This window comes from Rhipicephalus microplus, chromosome X (genome assembly GCF_043290135.1).
Source record: "Rhipicephalus microplus isolate Deutch F79 chromosome X, USDA_Rmic, whole genome shotgun sequence".
Taxonomy (NCBI): Eukaryota; Metazoa; Arthropoda; class Arachnida; order Ixodida; family Ixodidae; genus Rhipicephalus; species Rhipicephalus microplus.
This window is the reverse complement of record NC_134710.1, coordinates 237,760,876-237,784,201: the sequence shown is the minus strand read 5'-3', so window position 1 is coordinate 237,784,201 and position 23,326 is coordinate 237,760,876. Positions and strand designations below refer to the sequence as shown.

The following is a 23,326-nucleotide window of genomic DNA, read 5'->3' as shown; positions in this document are numbered from 1 at the left end:
GCTTACCCACTCGCTGACACACATCGCAAGATTTTACAAACCTCTCTACATCTTTAAAGCATCCAGGCCAGTAGTATTCCTGTAAAAGACGATTTTTCGTCTTCTTTACGCCTAAGTGGCCTGACCATGATTCTCCATGCACCAAACTAAGCAAATCCTGACGATACGCCTGAGGTACGACTACCTGGTCAAACTCTACTCCTCGCCTATCTAGATATTTTCGATAGAGTATGCCGCTCCTCTCTTGGAATCTCACATTTCGTTTGGCGATTCCCTCTTTCGAACTGTCCTGGAATTGCTTAAGCGTCGGGTCCCCCTTTTGTTCGGTTATTAATGAAGCGGGGCTCACCTGCAGCAGCCGACTGAAATTATCCGAAGTTGGCATGACACACAACTCTTTTGTAGTTCCTAGTACCTGGAATGTGTCACCCTCTGTGCTGTCCTCTGTACTACCAGGAATCGGCTTGGGAGCTACGGCATTTTCTATTTGCTCGGTCAACGAGGCGTAATTGACCCCTTCCAATTCGGGAGGAGGTTCAACGTCGCCTTTAGGAATGGTTGCCTCCGCGACTACGGCTTCTGCAGCCTGTTCTCGCACAAGTCGATTTGTTACCGTGGTGTCCAACTCGCAACCAGGCCCGTTGTCGATTTGAGGCTTGTTTGCCTCAGTGAATGATGCTTTCGCAGCCAGCGCACGTGCCTTCGATCTAGTCAGTGCCTGCACTATGCCTTCTCCCAACGTTAGACCTTTCTCCTTCAGCATTTGATCTGACTTATTTGAAAATAAGTAAGGATACGGAGGGGGTAGATATGGCGATACCGCGGCTTCCGTTTCCAACGTACCAAATGCGCCTTTAAGGACAACTTTAGCTACGGGGAGGCACTGACTGTTTGCTTCTACGGCTTGTCTAATCCAGGCACAGTCTCCCGAATACTGTCCAGACTGAACAAAAGACGGATGAACTACGTCCATAGTGGCTGCGGAGTCTCTAAGAACCCGACACTGCTTGCCGTTCACGGTAAGGTCGTACATATAGGGCTCTAACAACTTCATGTTCTCGTCGGCTTCATTTATAGATAAAAAGGCCACCTTTTCTTTCGGGCAGTGTTTCGCGAAGTGCCCTGTTTCGTGGCAATTGAAACAAGCAGCCGGTTTTCTCGCCTCAAATTTCCTTTTGCTTGCCTCTGCCGACGCCCCATAATTAGATGAATTGTTTTCCTCACCCTTTTGTGCGAGACTTGTCGGTTGTTTTCTAAACGGCGCCTTATTCGGTAGTAGGAATTTTTCCCTTTTAGGCTCGCTGTTTGCCCCGAGGGCGCGGCGCGTAACGAATTCTTCAGCGAGCTCTGCGGCTTTCGTTACGGTGTTCACGTCCGGTCTATCCTGCACCCAGAACCTCACCTTTTCTGGTAACCTTTGATAGAATTGTTGTAGACCGATACACTCGAGCACCTTGTCATGATTCCCATACGCCTTTGCCTCTTTGAGCCACTCCCCCATGTTGGCCATTAACTTGTAAGCAAACTCCGGGTATGAATCATTGTTCTCTTTTACGGCGTTGCGAAATTTTTGTCTGAAACCTTCCGCTGACAACCTGTATTTCCTGAGAAGGCTCGACTTTACCTCACTGTAGTCGTCAGCCTCCTCTTTCGTGAGGCGCGCGATTACTTCTGAGGCTTCCCCCGGAAGTAGGGACAACAAGCGTTGAGGCCACGTATCCTGGCTGAAACCTTGCCTTTCACAAGTTCTCTCAAAGTTGACGAGAAACAGCCCAATGTCCTCCTCTAGCTTGTACGATCTCATTAGGTCCGTCATTTTGAACCTGACCCGCTCTGCAGTACCGGATGCCTCGCTGCCTCCTGTTCTACTATTATGGCTAATCTCTAGCTCGAGGCGCTTCATTTCAAGCTCGTGCTTTCGCATCTTATCTGCCTCGGCTTCTGCCGCTTTCCTTTCGGCCTCGGCCGCGGCCGCCTTTCTTTCGGCCTCTGCCGCTTGCCTCTCCTGAATCTCCTCGACACATTCTGACAGCTCGTCATCCTCCGCCCCCAATGCGAGAATCGCCTCAATCAGCTCTGGCTTTCTTTGAGAGTCCAACACCTCCAGATTCAACTCCCTTGCAAGTAGCAACAACATGGACTTTCGCAGGGATTTCAGATTCATGGCTGCTTCCAGTACAGCTGTCTCTGTTCCACAAAGATTCCTGTCCTGCAACTAATTAACCTTGACGGCAACGACAGCTCTAGATACCTGCCTTGCCTCAAGTTTTCCGTAAACTTAGTCCACAAATAAAGCTTCAAAAGCTCTTACACGGAATCCTGCCCTGTCACTGTTAACCTTGACGCCACTGACAGAAAGAGCTTAACCAAGCTATCACACAATTTCTGCCTGACGCAGGTTACCTGTTAACCCAATGACCAAGACAGCCCCTCTGTACCAGCTTTTACTTAACACATAGAGTAAATGCCTGGTAAAATTTAACAGAGAAAGCCGGCACTCACCCAGTTCGCAGTCATGTCTCAGGCGTCGTGCCTCTCAGAAGTGCCGTTCGATTCCCTTTGGAAGTCGATGAGATCGTGTCATCCTTCTCCTGTCGTCCCGTTGTATAACTTCGGGCTCACTCCGTCCAGTGGTCGCTTTCGGGGTTATCGGCATCCCGCCGCAGCCATCCAGTTGTTGGGACTCCGGGTCCTGCCGGTCTCGTTTGCGGTAGCTGGCCCCGTCGCAGGATCCATCGTCCAACAATTCAGCGAGAAGAAGCGCCCGAACGAACGACAGAGATTTATTTACATGTTGAGAAGTGATCCAAAGAGAGAAGAGTGAGAGATACAAAACGTCTTCGGCATTTTATAGCGCCACGTTGTTGACAGTGGGCGCCTTGTCCGCATCGTCAGCCAATACGGTTTCCCCGGCACCTCGGCCACGAGGGAGGGGGAAACACCTCTCACAACACATGGAGTGGCACAACCTAACACGATGTCCATATATGGTCCCGGCGCCCTAAAATGTTACCAAACATGGTCACGAACGCACAGCAGATTCCGGAGTTCTCCCGGCGAGAGGAGGAGCCTGAATGGGGAGGTGGGGGTGGACGACACCGTCGGTCAAGAACCGGTTCTCCCCCAAACTCGTCTTGCTTGGTTCCCTAGGGCCGGTCGTAACAATGTGGACGGCAGGTACCCGGCAGCCCAGATAGTGTTATACAAGGCAAGTAAAGTTATTTCTGTTTCATCGCAAAGGTGTTTGAACATGTCTTACATAATTTAGTCGGGTCCCGGTGCTGTGCTGTGGCACGCATTCAAGGCCACCCTAAGTTCGGCAATATTAAATGGAGTGTTATATTGTTAATTTGTTTTAGACTTCAGCTCAAGTGTTCTGCGTTCTGTCATTTCTTTATATTTTAAGAACAATTTTGAGTAGTGCACGGAACAGGAAATGCTCTCAGAGTGCTTGCCAAGGCTGTTGGCCTGGTTCTTCAGTGTTCCTTGACTCACCAAAAGCAGGAAATGTGCTTCCAGCCCCTTAAAGAGCCCGAAACACTTTTATGAGTAATCATTGAACTTATTCGCTAGAAAATTGTATTCCCTCACAAATTTAACACCGCACGCAGAAATTTTAAGAATCCGTCCAGTACGAGAGGAGTTTCAAACATTTTTCAATGCTGCAATCACATTCTCTCTTCTCTTGTCCCGACGAAAGCGCTGGAAGCTGAGCGGGGAGGGATGGGAGGAGCAAACAAAAAACGTCACTCGCGCCTCGTGACCTTTAGCATTGTTTGTCTTTTTTTCGAATACGCGGCTGTTTCAGTGCAATCACGCGCGAGCGTGTGGACAAGTGACGGCCTCTCGCGGCGACCTCTGTAACAACCGAGCGTGCCATGTTCAAATTAGCCAATGGCTGATTGATGGGCTTACTGGGCTTATTTTCCGTGATTTGTCGAGAGAAGAGGAAGCTATCTTTAGCTCACTAATAATTTATTGTGAATTCCAGGCCACGTTCTGTGCTATATTATTTGGCTCGCGTACTTTCGGGAGCCTCTACTACCGATCGGCAGCGTTTTCTGACCATGTTCAAAAAGTGTTGCAGGGCCCCATCAAGACTTCTGTGGCCACTCCAGACTTTCTTTTCATGGGTGTAGGAGTTGATGCCAGAAAGGAACTTGACCACACTATTCCTTCTTGCCTAACGTTGTGTTCGCCTACCCAGTGATTTCACTTCTCTAGATTCGACGAGGTTTTCTGCATTCGGATATCGGCGCAGGATGCCCCAGGCTTTATTTTGTTTTTTAGGCACAACCCTACAGTACTCGTTCCACCAGGGAACATGTCATTGACACGGGTCAGAATTTGTTTGCGGGATACACTTTTCAGCAGCATCAAGAATAAACGCACTGAAGAATTCTATACTGTGCAATCTTTGTCACAATTTGTGGTAAAGTCACGAGGTAAAAGTGCTCCGTCAGCGGATGCTATTTTCCATTTGGGATTATGAGGGGAAAATTCAAGTGATATTGTCAAGTTCAACATCTATGGAAAGTCGACACTGCCATACAAATTCTTGACCACACTCAATTCTAACTCGGCGAAGAGAGAGGGAGAACCAAATGCCTAGTCTATCGATGAATATGAATTGTGATGAATGTTGTATTAAGTAGGCTGTTTTAAATTGAGGAGGCATGCTCCGGAAAACAGGAGGAATCGCTCTATCAGTTGGCCTCTCGCATTGCAGCGGGCGTCCCCCCACAGAGTGTTGTGAGAACTGAAATCACCAACAACAATGTAGGGTGCCGGCAGCTGATCAATGAGGTGATGGAAATCTGTGCGATTAAATTTCTAGTTTGGTGGTATGTATATTGAACACACAGTGACTAATTTGTCAAATAGAATGACGCGGACTGACACTGTTTCGAGTGCTGTGTGAAGACTATGAGTTTGGCAGGGCACAGCTTTTTCTACTGTTATAGCTACACCACCGGACGAAGCAGTTGCCTTATCCCGGTACTTGCAGAACATAGCATATTGTCACAAAAAGTTTGTTTGTGATGGCTTCAGATGTGTCTTTTGGATGTACAGCACCTTGATATTGTGTTTATGTACAAGTTCTGTAACGTCATTAAGATTGTGGAGAAGACCCCTAGCTTTCCAGCGCATTAATTGTGTAGTCATTTTGAATGACTTTTGCGCTGTGCGTCGAAGTAGACAACCTTAGCTTAGAAGGCCTTTTCAAGCCCCCTAATACGTGGTTTTTCCTGTTTGGTAGGCTCCTTAAAGCCACGCAGATTTTTCGGCATCTGAGGTGCCGATAGACTTTGCGTTGTACAGATCGTCTCGGCAGATACGCTGGACGCCTGCTCGTGGTGTCCGCGTGCGGGTGTGAGAGACTTAATGCTCTCTGACTTGTCAGATAGCCCGGGAGCTGCGGACCCGGAGGCCTGCATGTTCGTTGGTAACGGAGCAGCACGGACTGCTTCTTCTGTAGGAGTGGATGATGTTGCGTGGGTAGAGGTTGCTCGCAGACCCCTGTGCGTGAACCGCGCAGATGCAAAAAGCCGTTGTGGCGTCACCCCCACCCCCCCGCGCCGCATCGGCACAAGAAAGTGGACGAATCAAAATATGTTTCGAGCTTCCTTGCACGAGATCTATTTGTGGACGTTGAGTGTGATAATGTTCTTCTCTCTCTTCCACGCAGGGCAAGAGCAAGAGTAAGCAGGGTGATCTCCATCGCAGTGGGAACAGTGTGGATCAGAGGTGCACTTCTCGATTGCATGTTCTTGACACCCACATTTTAAACATGACATGCGGCCACGGCAGATCTGTGAGCTAGCTGTGGCCAAACTTCTGACACTTCAAGCACCTGCGAGCATTTGGTATATATGGTCGGACGCGCATCTTTATGTAGCCTCCTTGATATGTTCCGGGAGTGTGATAGTAACAAAGGTGAGGATTAAGTGTTTTGTTGGTACTTCCTAGGTCCTTGCGCCTTATTTTAATTCTTTGCACTTGGATGACATTCTTATTTTTCAATCTATCAATAAGGTCCGCCTCTGTGAGGTTTAGGAGGTTACTGTCGGATATCACACCGCGGAATGTGTTCAAGGAGTGGTGGGCTGTTATAGATATAGGAGTAGTACAAAAACATTCCAGTGATTTTAACTTGGCCTTGTGCTTAAGGTATAGAAGAAAGTCTCCACTGGCCATTCTTGCGGCTTTCTAATCGGCTCTAAATGTGTTTGTAAGACACCTTGAGATTAAGGAAGGTAACACTGATCTTGCTGTTATGTCAGGACATTCGGTGTGAATGATGTGGAAACGTGGAAAATTTTCAGCGTTATTTGCAAGAAACTGGACGCTTACTTCGGTGCGCCATTTTTTAGAAAGAAAGCGATTGGGAAGATGTGAGAAAAAGGTTGAATCCATAAAAAAATCTTTGCTTTCGGTAGCGAGGTCAGCCACCCACCATCAAGACGAACACAGGAACGCTGCAGAAACTTGCAGGTATCGCAGACGCCAGCTGCACGAAGCTACTGTAACCCGATATAGCATACCCAAAGTTGGATACTGTACACCAGGTTAACCGTTGCCGCCAGGAAAATTAGAAGTAATTGAAGAGAAGAGAGGATAGTAAAGAATTAAAGAGTGTATAGCGGCGAGAGAAGAGAGACGTGAGACGACGTCGAAGGCGGCCGATGGGGCCGTGCCGATCTCGCCACTTTATTGCAGGCCTGAAGCGGAGCCACGTCGGCTACCAGCGTCCGCCACGCCAGGCGTGTCAGCTCGTTCTGAATCTCGCGCAGCTCGAGCTAGCATCAGCTGCGCGAGAGGTGTGGCGCGGTGATGAAGAAAGGATGATGGTGATGATGGCGCTACAAGAGAAAGACATGTGGGGAGAAAAAGTAATAGGAAAAGGCGACTGTCGGTTTCCCCTGGGTGGGTCAGCCCAGGGGTGCCCTCTACATGAAGCCAGGGCCAAAGGGGTGTGTCACCTCTACCGGGGTGCCTTAAAAGTGTAATCACACGGCGTCAGCTCAACCCCCAGCCAGGCACGGCTAGGCGTGGGAGAGATCAACACCCCCCCCCCCCCCCGTTAGCTCGGGTCCGTGGTGTCACCACCAAACGCCTGCTTGCGCAGGCGCCACTGCCGATTGATTGATTGATATGTGAGGTTTAACGTCCCAAAATCACTATATGATTATGAGAGACGTCGTAGTGAAGGGCTCCGAAAATTTCGGCCGCCTGGGACACTTCAACGTACACCCAAATCTGAGCACACGGGCCTACAGCAACTCCGCCTCCATCGGAAATGCAGCTGCCGCCTCCGGGATTCGATCCTGCAACCTGCAGGTCAGCAGCTGAGTACCTTAGCCACTAGACCACCATGGCGGGATAATGTTCTTGCGGAGTGACGTAGAATATAGTGACCTACGTCGTACTCTTGCTGTTGGTATATTCGTAGGCGTCCAAGCTGTCTGGCTTCCCGTGCACGTTGAGTGAACGCGTCGGCACTCGCATTTGTGCGGCAGCATCGCGTCCAACATCGTCTTTACTTCTCGTCCGTGAACAAGGCTGAATTGGGTCGTCTGTGTGGTTTCTTGTTTAGAAGTATTATATGTAAACGTAATATAAGGTAGAATCGCATTTCAATTTTTGTGCTCGATGTCCACATATACTGAAAGCATGTATTTCCGAGTATTGTTGAGCCTTCTTTCAACCCGTTGGTTTGTGAATGGTAGGCTGTCGACTTACAATGAATGAGCACCAACACGTCATCTAAAAACGCGGCCATGAATGCGGTTCCATGATCTGTTATAACGATCGACGGCACACCGTGTCTCATCACAATGTACTCTATGAAGAATTTGGCCACCTCCTCTGCTGGGCCTCTCTGGATGGCCTTTGTCTGAGCGTAGCGAGTTAGGTAGTCGGTCACCACTATAACCTAGCGGTTACCAGCACTAGACGTAGGAAGTGTACCCAAAAGGTTCATTCCAACCTGGTGAAATGGCGCTGGTGGGATCTGGTGTAACAAACCGGCTGGTTTCTTCGGAAGTGACTTGCGCCGCTGGCAATCGAGGCCGGTGCGAATAAGATGTGTCACGACAGCGGTGAGTCTAGGCCTGTAATACCTCTCCCGAACTCCGCCCAGTGTGGGCGTGTAGCCTAAATTTCCAGATGTGACCTCGTTGTGGCACGCTTGCAATACCTCAGAACGAAGAGTGGTAGGGACGACAAGCAGGTAGGTGGGCTCATCTGACGAGAAGTTCATTTTGTAATGGACATTGTTTCGCCGACAGAACGACGCTAATCCTCTTACAAAGGCTTTGGGTGCGTACTGGCTTCGTCCTTTTAAATAATTAGTCAAGCCAAATAGCTCAGCATCGTAACGGTAATGACCTGAGATGGTTGACGTGTCGAGGATTCCGAGGAATGCTGTCTCTTCATCAAGAGAAGCAGCCGACTCTATCGGTGATCGAGGGAGGCAGTTGGCGCCCATGTGTCGTTTTCCCGACTTGCACACCAGGGTTATATCAAATTCTTTTAGTCTAAGGCTCCAGCGAGCCAATCGCCCGGAAGGATCTTTCATACTTGTTAACCAACACAGCGAATGGTGGTCACCGATAACCTTCAATGAATGGCCATACAACTATGGCCGAAATTTCATCACTGCCCCCATCACAGCAAGGTATTCTTTTTCAGTTGTCGAGCAATTTGCTTCTGTGCGCGACAGAGGTCTGCTTGCGTAAGCGCGATCACTCTTTGCTCGTCGTCCTGGCGCTGCACAAGCACAAATTCGAGGCCAATATTGATGGCGTCAGTATGGAACATTGCAGAGGCTGTCTCATCATTGATTGATTTGTGGGGTTTAACGTCCCAAAACCACCATATGATTATGAGAAACGCCGCAGTGGAGGGCTGCAAAAATTTTGGCCACCTGGGGTTCTTTAACGTGCACTCAAATCTGAGCACTCGGGCCTACAACATTTCCGCCTTCATCGGAAATGCAGCCGCCACAGCCGGGATTCGAACCCGCGACCTGCGGGTCAGCATCCGAGTACCTTAGCCCCTAGACCACCGCGGCGGGGCTGTCTTATCAAAATGGGCAAGCACGGGGGTCGTGCGTAGACGTTGCCGCAAGTCATAGAAATGAGCTTCCTGTTTGTCACCCCAAACTAATGCAACGTCACCCTCGTGAGAGAAGTTAAAGGCGACGCAATTCGCGCAAAATCTGGAATAAACCGCTGATCATATGCGCAGAGGCGCAGAAAACGCCTGACTGCTTTTATGACTGATGATCTTGGAAACTGTGCGACGGCAGCAACTCTCTCAGGATCTGGACGAACTCCTGTGTAACTGACGACATGGCCAGGAAACTGTAGTTCCTCAAAGCAGAAGTGACCCTTCTGCGGCTTGAGTGTCTGGCCTGCGGCCTGTATGGCCTGCAAGGCCATCTGAAATCGTTCAATGTGTTCGTCAAACGTTGCAGAAAACACAATAACGTGGTCAAGGTATACTAGGCAGGTTGTCCATTTAAGCCCAGATAGCATGGTATCCATGAGGCACTGAAAAGTTGCAGGCGCGGAACACAAGCCAAATGGTAAGACCTTAAATTCGCGCAGTTTGTCCGGCGTCACGAAAGCGTTTTTTTACGATCCCTGGGGTCGACTTGAATTTGCCAATATCCACTCTCTATGGAAGAGAAGTAATGAGCGTTTTCAAGCCTGTCGATCGAATCATCTATGCAGAGAAGCGAGTACACGTCTTATTTGTCACTTGATTTAGCTTTCAATAGTCTACACAGAAACGCAGGCTGCCATCCATCTTCTTGACTAGAAGAACAGGTGACGTCAAGGGACTTCTTGGTGGTTGTATCATGTCGTCTTCAAGCATATTTGTTACCTGCTGTTCTATCACTTCTCGTTATTTTGAAGCCACACAGTACGGATTTTGATGGATTGGTCTCGACGTGTCCTCTGTGATGATTCGGTGCTTGGTCAAGAATGTCCGGCCAACTTTCGAGGTCGACGCCAAACAGTCGTGGAACTCGGCTAACAGCGCAAGGAGGCATCCCCGCTGTTGCTGAGTTAAAGTAGGGCTGACGTCAACGTTAGGTGCAAGGTCACGTGGGCCTTGTGTAGGCGTTGCTTCGAGTGCTTAAAAGCAGTCACCAACATATGTTATCTCGTCGAAATGTGCCAAAGTTGTGCCTTTTGGAAGGTGCCTTCGCTCGGATGTGAAATCGGTCAACAGCAAGCTCGTTTGGTCGCCGGTGACATTGATTTCGGCCGTCGGTGACATGGATTTTGTGCTACTGAAATCCCCTGAGTGAAAAGCAGCGAGGTTAGTTGGCCGGCGACTCCTTCACCATCGAACGGTACGTCACATGCTACTGAAACAAAGGTACATGATTAAGTTGGCATAACTATATCGTGGTCTTTGAGGCGACAAGATTTGTGCTCTGGTGACGAAGAATCAGTAAAACGAGCACTCTCATAAAACAAAACCGCGTGGTCAGTCATTTTGATTACAGTGCCATGCTTCCTGAGAAAGTCCATTCCTATAATTAAATCTTTGCAGCACTCTGGTAGAATTATGAAAGTCGCGACTAAAGAGGAATCTCCTATGCTGATTCTTGCAGTGCATCTTTCAGTAGGGAGCAGCAATTGAGCACCCGCTGCTCTCATACGGGGTCCTGTCCACGGCGTTTTTACTTTTCTAAGACGAGCGGCCAGCTCTAGACTTATGGAAAAATCAGCACCCGTATCGAATAAGGCCGTGACTTGCTTTCCATTAGTAAGTACAATTAAGTCGGCGCTCACCATTTCGTCGCAGTTGATATTCGTCGGCGTCGCGTCATTCTGTAGCGGCAGTACTGGGGACTTTTTATCATCTTGTGGTCGGGCTGCGACCTTACCCCGAGAGGTCTACGCCTCTAGTTTCTCCGGTAAGGGCTGGGCGACCATGTTCTCCGAAGTTCAGCAAAAGTACGTCGATTCAGTGACGATGTCTGTGCAGGGGATGTAGAACGTGAGCGGTGGGCGGAGTTGGGCTGGCGATTGGGAAGCGACTCGCGATAGAGAGACCACGTCGTTGGCAGTCCTCGACTACCCGGACCGTCATATCGAACAATGTAGTCGGCGTTGGCACGGTGATTGTTGTTCCGGGTCTGAGTGTCTTCCACGCAGCGTCATAGCAATAAGAACGAGAGGTGTTTTATTCACGGTTGCATACAAGTATCATATAGCTTAGGTAGACTGATTGATAACAAGCACGTGTTACGTTAGGACGTTCACAAAATGGGTTGACCCAGGAACGCATGCTCTACCGGACGATATATCTGCCCATGGGATAATGTTAGAAGTTCAGGGTAAGATTTGACACTTGTATGATATCTGTGTCATAATGAACACGTCTTGGTGGCTGCCTTTGCCGGGTTGATCGCCTGGGTACTGCTTGCGGAAGCGTGGACTGCGCTCTAGACACTGGAGCCGTGCTCATTCCTTGAAATGACGAGGCAGTTGCGAACGTCTGTGATGGCGGTGATCTTCCAGACAACGTCATTGGGAAAACATCCTCGCTCTTTGAGTCGTCTTCATCTAAGCACGTCTGGAAAGATTCACATGCGGCTAGAAGGTGTTACCTATTGCGTTGGAGTAACTGGTTCTCCTCTGTAGCGACGCGGTAGGATCTCGGTGCCACAAGGTCCATGATTCAAGCCTTTTGGTCCCATGTGTTGCCTCGTATTCTCACGATGGCATCTTTCAGGGAGGGGTTTTCTTTTTTACACTAGCAGAGTTTATTCACCTCTTCGGCGCCTAAGAGGTTGGCAGCCGTGTGTGCAGCCTTCTGTCTTGAAGCACTTATCCAGGAGAGCAACCTCCTTCAAGGGGAGTCGAGCGGTAGCAGAGTAACCCGAGCCAAAAGTCCTCCCTCGCTTCACCTTTCTTTATGATTCTTTTGACGATTTGGACGCTCTTCTCGGCGAGACCATTGAACAGCGGGAATTTCGGGCTTGAGGTCACGTGCTTGAAGTCGTATGTGTCTGCAAACTGGGTAAATTCATGGGATAAAAACTGCGGACCGTTGTCGGCACACACTTCCATTGGAATTCCGTATCGTGGAAAAGTTTCACTAAGTTTACTTATGACAGTTGCGGTTGTTGTGTCAAGTAATTTCTGTACTTCAGGAAAGTTTGAAAACGCATCGAACATGCATAAGTAGGTGTCCCCGCCATACAAAAAATGTCAACACTCAAACGGTACAAGGCATGTCCTGAATAGGTCTGGGTAACATCGGTTCAGTGGCCTGCCTATATGTGTATTTTTGACAAACGGCACATGCTTTCACCATTTTTTTGACATCTCCGCTCAGTCCTAGCCAGAAAATCAAGCGGAGAGCTCTTTATTTGCACTTATTTATTCCCAAGTGTCTTTCGTGAATACGGGTGAGCATCTCAGCTTTCATGACCATCAGAATAACGACCTTTGGTCCCTTCATCACTATGCCTTGAACTTCGAATTACTAGAAGGAGATTAATTTCATCTCGCCAGTGATTTCTTCGCCATTTCTAAGGCAGTGAATCACCCTTTGCAAGTTGGGATCAGCCATTCTTGCTTCTACTAGTCTGTTCAACATTTTCTTGCTCAACAATTCTGAAGCGATGCCCACTGCCTGTACGACGACATCATCTGTGAAATAATCCATGCTGGGTAGAGAGCCTGGCGATGATCTGGATAGCATATCTGCCAAGATCAGTTGTTTTCCTGGGACAAAGGGGAGAACATAATCGTATCTTAACAAACGCAAAAAACAAACGCTGCAGTCTTGGTGGCATGTCTGCGATGGCTTTGGAAGAGATAGCTACGAAGGGTCTATGATCAGTTTCAACCATAACGTTGCAACCGTAGACGAAATGAAAGAATTTTTCACACCCAAAGGTTATCGCCATTGCCTCTTTTTTTATTTCGGCGTATCTTTGTTCCACCTCAGTCATTGTTCGTGAAGCACAGGCAACCGGACGCCAACTGTCACCATACCACTGAAGCAGGGCCGGGCCAACCCCATTCATGGACGCGTCAGAAGAAATCTTGATTTCGCGGGTTGGTTCAAATATGGCTAATAGAGGCGCAGAACTCATTATACGACAGACAGCTTGCCACTCGTTCGAGTGGTTTTCAGAACACTTGATTGATTTGTGGCGTTTAACGTCCCAAAACCACCATATGATGATGAGAGACGCCGTAGTGGAGGGCTCCGGAAATTTCGACCACCTGGGGTTCTTTAACGTGCGCCCAAATCTGAGCACACGGGCCTACAACATTTCCGCCTGCATCGGAAATGCAGCCGCCGCAGCCGGGAATCGAACCCGCGACCTGCGGGTCAGCAGCCGAGTACCTTAGCCACTAGACCACCGTGGCGGGGCGTTTTCAGAACACTAAAAAATTGTGTCTTTCTTCAGTAGGCTTCGCAGTAGCGTTGTTTTTTCTGCCAAGTAAGGCATGTATTTGCCGGAGTAATTAATGACCCCGAGCATTCTTTGTGCGCCAGCCTTGCCGATTGTCCCAGGCCTTTCGCCAAACGGCGTTGTTATAGAAAGTGTTTGGTCCTACTCCATTTCCGCTGATCGTGTCCCCCAAGTATAGTCAATGGAGGGACCTCGAATGCACATTTTACTTTAATAAACGTTAGCCCAGCTTTCTTCACCGGCTGAAGAACCGAGGCGGACATCATGTTCTGCTCTCGTGCTCCCCCGCGCCAGTATGTCGTCAATATATATACGCACGCCTGGGGCCTGGTCAAATATTTCATTCATAGTTTTTTTTGGAATACTTCCGGCACAGAAGAGATGCCGAAGGGACGTCTCAAGAACATATCACGCCCAAACGGAGTTCCTATTGTGCACATTCTCGAAGTGGACTCATCATCTGATGAAAACCCGAGTGCATGTCAAGACGGCTGAAAAAGTTTGCTCCTGTCAACTCAGCCTCAACATATTTTTTGTGTAGCTGATAGTGCTCCCATTTTATACATGCGTTGATTCGCCTCGGATTAATGCATACGCGAAGTTTGCCATCCTTTTTTCTGGCTGCGACAAAGAGGCTTACCTAGTCCGCTGGCTCGCTGACTTTAACGATGATGCCTGCGCGTTCCATGCGGTCCAACTCGTCCTGGAGTGGCTGGCGAAATGCCAGGGGAACCCGTCGAACCAGCTGAACCACCAGCGTTGCTTCCTTCTGCAGGACCATGTGGATGTGGTACGGGCGGGCAAGGCAGCCGATACCCAGTGATAACAGCTCTGGTAACTCTTTCACAATGTGGTCAGTACTGCTTGTCTGAACAGAACTCACAGTACGTGAAACTAGCCCTAAAGCCTCGCTTGCGGACGACCCCAAGATGACCTGGTTGTTCTTCCTGACAATAAAAAAGTCAAGGTACTCGCGCCGATTGTTCACAGCCACTGGTAGTGTCGCTACGCCTACATGCTTGGTGACGTTGCCGCTGTACGAGCGCAAAGTAGATGGGCTTGTCCTCAAACGCGTCTTGACCTTGAGTCTCTCAAAAATGGTGCGAGGAAGCAAGCTGGCTTGGGAGCCCATGTCACTTGTTGCGACGCAACTTTGGCGTCAATGAGCTAATCAGCTTTGTTGCCCAAGCCCACATCAGGAATTTGAAAATCGTCGTCTTCGTCCCGCACAGAGCACCCTTCCAACTACAACAAGTAGAAAAGTGATTAGTGCCACTGCATGAAAAGCATAATTTCCCGAACGCTGCGCACTTGCCCCGTTCGTGAATGCAGTTGCATGTTGAACATCTGAATTGCTTCCGTCTTTTGATCTGCGCCACTTCAGTTTCAGGTTGGGCGAGACTTTGCTCTGCATTCTGCCTCGCCGTGGTGGTCTAGTGGCTAAAATACTCGGCTGATGAAATCCCGGGTGCGGCGGCTGCATTTACGATGGCGGCGGAGATGCTGTAGGCCAGTGTGCTCAGATTTGAGCGCACGTTGAAGAACCCCAGGTGGTCGAAATTTCCGAAGCCCTCTAGTACGGCGTCTCTCATAATCATATGATGGCTTTGGGACGTTAAACCCCACATATCAAACAATCAATTGCTCTGCGTTCGGGGAGTGCTCTTCGCACGCTGAACATTTTGAATGCTGAAGGATTTCGATTGGCGCCACTTGTTTTTGCACTGGACCCCATGAATTGTTTAGCTCAGCGCATATTTCCTCCGCCTTACAGATTTCTTCGGCTTTGCGCAATGTAAAGTCCTTCACCTTCAGCATTTTTTTTCGTAGTTCTGCATTATTGGGGCCGAAAACAATCTGTTCTGATCATAGAATCAGTAAGGTTTCTGAAATTGCAACTTTGGGCTAGCTTCCTGAGGTCTCGTGCAAAATGTTCAAAAGGCTCTCCCTCGGCTTGACCCCTAAGGCGGAAGACATACCGCTCGTGCACCCCATTCTGATGTTGCTGACAGTATTCTTTGAACTTTTTTCGTCACTGTGCCATAATCTTCCTTGCTTTCGTTTTCTGAAAATGCGGAATTGTTGAATACCGGCCTCTAGGGCGTCCTCTCCGGCAACGGTGAGCAGGAGCACGGTTTTAGCTGCCCCCGACCTTGGCTCCTTTGTAGTCTGTGTTGCTTGCAGGAACCGCTCAACTCGATTTTTCGAGGCATTTCCTGAGAGCACCAGTGGCTGTGGCGGCTTCACTAAATCAATTTCATCGGTGCAATGTTACGCCCCATCTTTCGATATCTTATTGTTTCTGCGAACCACTTCTGACACCATGTTCCTGGTCTGAGTGATTTACACGCAGCGTGGTAGCCACAAGAACGAGAAGTGTTTTATTCATTGTTAATTACAAGTATATATAGTTTTGGTTAAGTGATTGATAACAGACACGTGTTACTTTAGGTAGTTCACAAAACGGGTTGACCCGGGAGCGCATGCGCAACCAGAAGATACAACCGTCGTACCCTGGCCGAGACGGGCGAAGCGATGTGTCGCGGTACCAACTCTAGCGAGCTATATGGCCGGCACCACCACAGTTGAAGCGCGGGGGCTGCCAATGGACAGTGCGCCATGCATCCGTTCTGCGAAATTGTGGGCATCCTATGTTCTTTGTGGTGGTGAGTAAGGCGTGGAAAGTAATGGCTGGTGGCATGAAGACATCGGAGTCATGTGCCGACGCCTGAAAGCCTCCTGCAAAGGTTGCGACGAAGGTGTGGCTGTAGGTGGCTTGTAGTATGACGTGATACACTCTACACTCTAAGCCAAAAATGGGCAAAATGGGAGCAACGGCTGCTTTTACTCCTTCAGACCGACTGTTACTCTCCGAAAAGACCAAGCGGAACAAGATGGCCGACTTGTTCGAGAATGGGGGAGCAACTGTATTCATCTTAAGTTTGTAAGGGAGCAACGGAAGCAGGAACCGCTGTAAATGCTCTCGTCACGCAACGGTTACTCCCCGGCAGGACACCGCACACAAATATGCATGCCGCCCACATTGATAATCATGGGCCAGATTATTGTTTGCTCTGTGTGCCAAACTTCACCAAACCAAAACAGTGATTTATTTTAGCATCCGTAGATAATAAGATAGCAGCGCTGGCTGAACACAGAAGGCCTGAGAACACAGTACGGCAAATACCTAACACACGCAGCAGCAGAATGGAGAGCTGGCACGTCAAAGCGGACCGAACGCCGAAACACGTGCAAAACAACGATAAAAAAAGCCTAGACACGCCGTTAGTCCGCGAAGTAAGGGCGTCAAAGTCGATCAAGCACCGAAACACGTGCATAGAGAGCCCCCCCCCCCCCCCGCCCAGATATATCGGAGAAGAAAAAAAAAAGCGGACCCAGACGCGCTTCTCATCAGCCATACACTTAGTAGCACGCTTCACCGTGTAGTTTGAGGGCAGAATGACAAATCTGCGCCATCTGCGCCCGCACGACAAGTGTGGCGCTAGTGTAGCAAACAATGTAAGTTACAAAGTAATTTTTATTCAGTGTTTATGTTGACTAGCTCTAAATAAAAATTACACTCAACTTTTTATATCTATTTATGACTTTTAGTGTACCTCAGTTTTTTTTTATAATTGTATTAGGAGAACACACTGAAATTATTGCGCTGACGCCTGTGCTGCCACTGCTCGACGTTTTTTTTTTTTTTTCGGCGCAACTAGGTTCGCGTTCGCACTACTTACTCATTTTCATATGGTCTGTGGTTGGCGAGCACATGGACTTGCGGGCTTGTGAGCTATGTTTTGATCGTGTGTGTGTGTCGCAGATTTGCGTTTCTACTTATTCGTGATGAAGGTTAGTGTATATTTATCTTTATGGAGCGCGAAGTAGTTGTGGATTTTGCTGCTGGGTGGAACAAACACATCGTAAACACGTCTTCAGCTTTCTGCAAGCCTGTTCGCTCGTCGGACAAAGGACTGTGCATGCATCAGCGTGCAGGTGAGTGGCATTTCCAGCAACATTTAATGCTCTTACAATACATTGTTGAGTGGTTGCGCTATTGAAAGAAAAATGATTTGCTCTTATTCACCGTATCCATTGCTAGCCGTATCGGACTAAATTACCTCTATTACCGCCTGCATACCCTCTTGCTTCCCCTGTCACCACTGCAGTGCCAGTGTACTTTTGCAGTTAAAAGTTCATTTCCGCAACACTACCTCGCTTGAAAAAACATTGGGGCGGGGTTGTAGCTGCATTCATACTGGCACTTTTCTACCATTGGCTTTATGTACTGTTAACGGCTGAGTGCTGGGGTCTTGGGCCGCATTTTTTAGAGATGTAAAGTGTATGTAAATCAGTAAGTGAACAAATCATTGTCGCATCACTTCACTGGCATAGCCAGGCGGTTGCGCACAGAATTTTTTTAGGCCGGGCGTAGGGAGCCCAAATTGACGACCATATTCGCTTGCCCGGCCTATTCAGATAAGCGGACCCCCCCCCCCCCTCCCCGCACGCCTAAAAAAAAAAAATCTGCCCACATCACTGCGTCACTTGCTTCACCTCTGCGCTGAACGTACTATTTTATAAGCACACCATCAAGCGCGCAGTTTACATATTGACAGAACAATTGGAGGAGGAATGACCCAAATCTTTCAGATTTCTTTAGTGATGCAAAACCTTAGCAAAACTGAATATTGTAAAAGACAATCATAAATGCTGTATGTTCTCGTTAGCGCTGTCATTATTCTGCATCATGAAATCTTTATGCGCTGTGAAAACTTGGCATGCCGTTGAAGTCACATATCGACGTTAATACCAATCGACGAAAATTTCGACAACCTCAATAACGCCGTTTGGGATTTGCCGCATGCACATAATTAGGCTGATTCTCACTTGGCTGTTCTTAACCTGACTTCACTGCTATCAAATTAAACAATATTTGATGCATGTCTTTTACTTTTTTTTCAGGGATATGACACAAATTTGGTTATACTGCAGATAAAGATGCTCCCAACGATGCTAAAGTACAGAAAGCAAGTGAATTTTGGTAAGTGCAGACTTTTTGTACTACGTATATGAAAGCATCGCTTTTTAGGGGCAAACTGTGCATGTGTTGGCCAGAGAATAGTTCATTATGCCACATGGTTACACTGGCACAGACAATTCGACATGGCTTCGCTGGCCCGTGTGTGTGCTCACACTGTTACCTTTAGGATAAAATGTTTATGTTTTCATTGCAGGGATTGCTGTTTGTACTAAAAAGCCAACTGCCAAGATTTCTTTACGCTGGTACTCCTAAAAGTATGCTTTCCCTATTTACATGGATTTTGGCTTGCACAAAGCATAACACTTGGGCCTAGATTCACAAAGCTGTCCATGCGCAGGCCTTCATAACAGTGTTTCTTGACTTGCCTTTATCCTGTTTTCTGCAGATGTTTCGTGGGTTTAAAAGTGCCACAGCATGTTGACCTCCCCCACTCTGAAATATTCGCGTTCAAAGTTCAGCAAGAGTGGGCTTAACTTTCTTGTGCACCTCTTTGCTAGTCCAAGATACTGAAGTGTTATGCTCTTACTAGAGGTGGCAGTGTTTCTAATGTTTGTATTTCCATCACATTGACCAAGTATGCCATCTTGGCTTGACTGGTAGCACATCCTCAACAAATGTCTTTGTGGCACATGTAGAAGGCAGTACAAAATAAATAGGCAGACATTCACACCGGGAGCTAACTTCTAATAATGCTTTTTTTTTTTGGAAACCATGGTGTGCTTATTCCAATTTGTCTAACAAGCAGTAACCTGTTTGGCTGTGAACCAACAAGACGTTGAACTAATAAAAGCTTCACATCTTGTTGCTCTCAAATATATATGTATTGGCAAGCTATCTGTGACACTGTCAAACAAAGAATCAGAATATCTGTGCGTGCCTTAAGATATATTGCTTCGTTTACATATCTCGTGGCTGTGACTCGTCAACCGAGTGAACAAATGCACCCTAGTTTTCTAAATTTAAAGCATTTTTTGAAGGTAGCACGGTCTACATTTATTTGTCTATAGTTTTGTCCAGCCGTTTGCGTCAGGTACAAAGAAATATACTGAAGATTATCATGTAGCCTCTGCAAATGGTTGCTTTCAAGCAGGCTTTGCATGCTTGGCTTGTGCATACAGGTATTGCACAATTCAAGACGCAGCAGCGTATGATAGAACAGTAGAATCGAGAGCAACTATGTGCACGAGCTAAATAAGTATTTTAACATGAGTGGACAGTACGTGTCATTTGCCACACACATGACCTCATTTAGAATGCCCATTGGTGAATGGGCTCATAGAAATGTCACTCAGCTGTGTATAGGAAACAAGTTAACTGAACCTAAGGGTATCTTTAGCTACTACAAATATGCCTTGTTGAGGTGCTGCACATTTTCTTCCAGAATATTGCTGTCTGAGACATCATGTGAAGAGCGTCTACCACATCAGCATTTATATGGCTTGCCAAGTAACGTTTGGCCGAACCTTCCTTTTTTTCGCATTTCGTTTTGCAGTAGACATCCTAGAATGTAAGCGCTGCTGCAGTGTGTGTGACTCATTGTTATGAATTGATTCTGGCATGTTTAACCTCACACTTCTATTTTTTTTTCTTGCAGCAATGAGATGCTTCACATATATGCCTGCGGTGACGTTCTGCTGCGCTAGCCTGATGGAAACACCAGCTGCGAAACTTGAGTTCTTCAGAATTGGAGAAGTTGCCCTTCTCTCACCAATGATGACACAGACTGCCCTATGCTAGAAATTCAAGATTGTTTTTCCACGGATGACGCAGAAAACCTTTGATGTATTATGGTGTTTGTTTAGTGCTGGCTGTGGTGTGGTGAAGTCTACTTTTACGTGTGGTCAAACGTCGCCTCATAAAAAGAACAATAAAGCATTTATTTTCCTTTCAATATTGTCCACTTTTTGTGTTAGAAGCACCCAAGCACTGCTCTTCCAAGGAGCTCTCGCCATGTGTTAAGCGTGTGACAAGCATACTCGAGATAAATACTCATTTCCCCAAGGAGTAACTGGAAGCATGTGCAGTTGGTTTTCAGAGAGTAACTGCGAACACGTGGGAGGAACGGTAAAGAGTAACTGTTGCTCTTAGAAGAGCAACTGGTGGGAGTAATGGTTGGTCGGCAGGGAGCAACTGGTGGGAGTAACTTGGTCTGGAGGGAGTAACTGTTCATCCCCCGAAGGAGGAACTGAAAGGAGAGCAACGGTTCCTCCCTCTGCAGTTACTCCTTTTAGGAGAGTAATGGTAGTGGCAATGCAATTGCTCCCTGAAAGGAGCAACCCCTATACCCCTGTTGCTCCGTTTTGGCTTAGAGTGTAAGGCAAAATTACCCTAAAAAGGAGTAACGGAGCCCAGTAGGCGCGCGCGATGAACGGATAGACCGTTGAGGAGCAACCACAGAAGGAAGCGTGCCGCGCGAAACCACTTACTCTCCAAACACGCTCCAAAGGGATGAACCGCCTGGGGATTGCAGGCAGCGCGAAAAGCGTTGCCAAGGTGACCAGCCCTCCTTCTCGTCCTCTGCTGGCTCAATTTTTCTCCCTATCTTGCCGGCGACGGTTCGCGTTGCGTCGCGCTCGGAGTGCTCGACCACGGCCGCCTGGATTCGACGATCTAAGAATTACGACGTGGTGCTTCTGTGTACGCTTGGATAAGCGTGGGCTGCTGCTTTAGCGTTTCGCTGCACCCATGAGCTCTGGAGCAAGCCTCGACAGGTCACCACGCCGCGCTGTATATCTCTGGCTTCAAGATAGTCACGACCAACACACGACAGCAACAGTTGGGAAGGCCAATATGACAGCCGAGAAGACAACAGGCCTATCGGATATATACTTCAGTCCGACTCAGGGCAGAAAACAGTACTGGATTCTAAGGCAAGTAGGTTATCATTCTTTATTCTACTCTACTTGTCGTGTGTGCGATGCAGATCGCGCTTGCCGGCAACGGGCTCGGTCATGTTGCATATCGCACGCACGAAATGCATTGCGAAGGTCAGCTTCGGCGTCTGCAGTTCGCCTGTGCTTTGCGACCGCCTGTAAGTTGGCTGCCATTGCCGTCGGCCTCCCGTACGCTCGTTCATCGAGTGCTCGCCTGTCTTCGCCGCCGCGATGAGCTTCGGGCTGACGATATTGAGCTAAGACCTCGTCGCTGTGTTGGGAGTCGTCGAAAACACGTTGCGGGTTCTCGTAAAGAGCTTGGTTGTAGTATGTCGCGCGCTGCAAGTACACCAGCACGGGCTGGCGGGGCTTTCGCTAGCGTCGGAACTCGCTGAAAATTGGTTGTCATTACAGTTGGCTTTCCCGTCAGTCGGTCGCAAGCAGCTCGGCGCCGTCCGTTAGCCGCGGCGACGGACTAGCGTTTGCGCACTGCACTCGCTCGAGTTTGTGGAAAAGGGTCGCATTACCATCAATTTCTTCGGCGCTAGCTCCAAACCAGCTCGGCGCTATTCGTGGCGGCGGCCAAGCGTACGCTCGCACTCCTGTTCGAAGTTCGCTGGCGGCAGACACTCCGCGTGCAGCGCCGTGTTTGGTCTCGCTTTCGCTTGCTCGAGCTGAACGACGTCGCTAGCTTATGACTCGCCGACTTGTTAACGGCACGGTGGTTCGCGGAGTTGTGGCTGCGGCCGCCTCTCCTAAGCTGTTGCGCTACGGGGATTGAAATGAGTCTTTGACAATGTGTGACATCACGGTGAAATTACTAGCATGTAATATCTCACGTATGTCTTCAGCTCACCTTTCACGTATTTCTCACATGCATTTGTATTCATCCTATGTCACGTGTGACTCAGTATTTTACATACTTATTGTGCAGCCGTGGACACACACCGTGCTGAAGACTGTGTGCGCTGGCGTCTGCGATGCCTGTCATCCATCTTTTTCGTCAGAGCAGCCTCAGAAAGACTGTGCGAGATGTGAAGGTAAAGTTATTTGGGTGTCATATTTTACACGCATGTTTTTATATTAACGTGCACATACTTGTCATATGCGTGCATCTTCATCTTCTGTCACGTGTGTCTAACTATTTTTACTATATTATTGTATGTGCAGCCGTGGGAACACAACAGACAGAAGGCTGCGTGCGCTGGCGTCTGCAATGCCTGTCATCTATCGCTTCCCTCGGAGAAGCTCCCCTAGGAGTGAACAAGACTTGGCAACGAGACTGGACTTGTACACTTAACCATGAATTCACTTAAAAGAATGGAGAAACTTCACGTGTATGTAGAAAAATAAAAGAATTCAATGTCTCACTTTTGTCTTTCGTTGTTGCCGTGACTACGAAAGCATTTACACATAGGTGACTAACTACTTTTTCGCGTGTTTTTTTCTGCGCGATTTATTTATTTATTTATTAGAATACCCTCAGGGCCCGTAGGGCATTACAGAGGGGGTGGGTACAACATTTATAACACACAAGAAAAAAGAAAGACAAAATAAAGAAACAAGTGTCAGATGCGCAAATCAGGAAGGCAACATAAGTCAACTAAAAATGTATAAGTAAGAATTCAAGCACATACAAGACAAAGATAGATAATGGAAACTGCGTATAGTTACAAGCATTGCTGAGAAATTGCAGTCTTGAATAACAAAGGGTCTGTTATTGTTACAACGGAAGAGGGAATGTGGTTCCAATCGGCGGCTGTTTTCGGTAAGAAGGCTGCTGAAAAGAATTTGGTGCGGCAAAACGGAATGGCAACCTTATGCTGGTGATCAATGCGCGATGAGTGGTATGACGGTTGTGAAATGAGATCTCGCTTCATTGATGGATTGTGAAAAAATATCTTATGAAAAAAATGCAGTCGCGCCAGTTTCCTCCGGACAGTTAAA

General features: G+C 48.1%; 1 long non-coding RNA gene across 1 annotated transcript; it reads left to right on the top strand.

Annotated features, from left to right (window-relative positions):
- The first annotated feature begins 17,116 nt into the window (after positions 1-17,116).
- LOC142776021 (uncharacterized) lies at positions 17,117-23,326 on the top strand. The gene is made up of 3 exons (XR_012887238.1): positions 17,117-17,458; positions 18,428-18,506; positions 18,700-23,326. It is a non-coding gene; the product is annotated as an uncharacterized LOC142776021 (long non-coding RNA).